Source organism: Vicia villosa, unplaced genomic scaffold (genome assembly GCF_029867415.1).
Source record: "Vicia villosa cultivar HV-30 ecotype Madison, WI unplaced genomic scaffold, Vvil1.0 ctg.000916F_1_1_1, whole genome shotgun sequence".
NCBI classification, from domain to species: Eukaryota; Viridiplantae; Streptophyta; class Magnoliopsida; order Fabales; family Fabaceae; genus Vicia; species Vicia villosa.
In genome coordinates this window covers 167,315-170,000 of record NW_026705411.1, presented here as the reverse complement: position 1 = coordinate 170,000, position 2,686 = coordinate 167,315, and positions in this window count along the sequence as shown.

The following is a 2,686-nucleotide window of genomic DNA, read 5'->3' as shown; positions in this document are numbered from 1 at the left end:
GAATGAGAAAATTGTTCGTAATCATAAGGCTAATGTATAATAGGTTTAAGTTTCGGTTGGATGTGAGTTAAGTAAATTTTAGGTTGTGACATAATGCGGTTTGATTCGGTTTTGTTCGGTTTACAAATTACAAACCGCAAACCGAACCGAACCATGCAGTTTTGTTAAAAAATGACCCAAACTAATTCGAACCAAATGCGGTTTTTTGCGGTTTCGATTTGGTTTGGTTTGGTTTGCTGTTTTCTATTAGGTTGGTTTGGTTTTGAGCACCCCTAGTCAAATCACAGTCAAAACTCCTGATTTTTGGTCAACATCAATATTTTGAAGTTACATTCATCATTTGATCAAAAATTTATCATGATTCATCAAGGAAAGCTCCAAAATCAACAAAACTCGAAGTTTCTAAATTAGGGTTTTTGACCTAAAAGTCAACCCAACTTTGACTGATCATATCTCTCACATGGTTCATCAGAAATTCCCCAACCAAAGCTCATTCTCAAGCAAATGTTATTCTCTACAACTTTGATGTTGGGTCCAGGATCAAGAAATGCTTCCGCCTAAGAGATATAAGTCAAAACATTATAGGTCCTTATGAAAGTCAACAAAAAGTCATTTTTTTCAAAAAGTGGTACATGAACATGGTAGACTCAATTGAGATGAAACCAAAAGGATCTTTTAGAGGACTCTTTGAGCTTTCTAGAAAGTATTGAATCATCTTCATATGACAAAAAATGAGAGAGAGATATGCTCGGTACAAGTTGGTCGATTTCTAAGAAAAGCATGAAACCCTAAATGGTGAAATTCATATTTTTGAAGCATTGGGCCTTAGATTTTGAACTTTCCACGTGACATTAAGCTCACAATAGGCCCATTAACCAATTATCCTTTATTTCTTGATTTTATCTCACTTTTATTTGAATTAAACCACTTAAATTCAAATAAAATCAAATATGATCATAATTAAATGATAAATATTGGTGAGAATATTTTCTAATCTCTTGATCAATCTAAAGTCACCTTGGGGGCCCCATAAAATAATATCACAACATGTGATGGTTTTTTATTTCCTTTAATTTTTGAAATATTTCATATAAATCCAAAATTAAATCAAATAAAATTATACAAAATTGTGTGATTAAATTTTTAACCCTAAATAATTCATGAAATCAAGGAAAACGTGGAAGGAGAGATTGGAATGAGTTTGAGTCCAAATTAGAAAGATTTCATACAAATAAAATCAAATATTTTCTCAATAATTTTGATTCAAATCTCATGCTCTCTCTCCAATGTTTTCAAACCCTAATCTACCCTCTATATATATATCCCTTCAGTCAAGCACAAAGAGGACAAAAAACTTTGGGGCAAGAGAGCAAGAGTTTGGAAGAAGAAAATTCCAAGGAAAGTCACAAATTTGCAACACAAAAGGCAGCCACTTTCAAGGTCTCCCACTCATCCAATTTGACTCCTCAGGTAACATACGTCCAATATATCAGGTTTATAGTATGTAGGAGTGTGTGGTATTCATGTTTCATGTCTTGCATAACTATGGTGTTTTCTTAAATTTCGTTTTTCATTATTCATCATGTTTCAATGCAATTTGATGGTTTGCTTGAGTTTGTGGAGTGATTTAGAGAATGTCCATGCCATTAAATCAAAGCTCTCACGTGAGGACACCAACTTGCCATGGTTAGGGTTTTGAAAGACCAACCTTTCGTTTTCCATGTTAGAGGCCGTTTCAGACAATAACGATCACACCATTGAGTTCGTAGCCTCCAATTTAGCGGATCTAGGCGCATTTTAGCATCGGTAGATTCGTTTTCTTGGTGTTTCAAATTTGTAGGTGTGAAGATGATGAATTCGAAGGAGAATCCGCAGGGAAAAGCGTAGCTTTTTCCGCAGCAAAATCTCCAGGTGCAGAGGAAGGAGATGATCACGTGGAAGCTGGACCTCGCGTGTGTTGCTTTCATTGGACGGTCAACCATTCACTCTCTCTCTCCGCACACGTGTCTTACATGTCAGTCAAAATTCCAACACCATCACTCCAATCCTCATTGGCCGCGCATGAAGTACCAGGGGCCCACGCGTTGAATTTTCCATTTATTGTTTCGTTTTTATATTTATTATTTTTTGAGTATAATACTTATGAATAACTAACGCACCTGGTGTGGTAAAAGGAAAATGCATATAAAGTGTAAAACGGGGTTTCGAATCCTCACAGAGGCAATTTATTTTTAACAAGAATCTGCTTCCAGATTCAACGCAGCGCGCCCACGAGGACTCACGATACACCCTCATGCATGGCCTCCAGATTACTCTACAGGCTGATCCAACGTCAAAGAATCTGCAGTCTACCATACTCCCTCAAAGGACCAACCACACTAGATTTCAGTCCAGGTTTTCTTAAAAATAATTTTTATTGTTTGTTTATTTTCTTTTTTCTTTTCTTCTTTTTGTTTTTGTTTTAAATCTTTCTATAAATTCTTTTTTTCCTTTTCTCAAATTAAACTCTTATATATATATATATATATATATATATATATATATATATATATATATATATATATATATATATATATATATATATATATATATATATATATATATATATATATATATATATATATATATATATAATCAAACTTATTAATTTAATTAATTTAATTATTTAAAAATTAGGTTAGTTTAA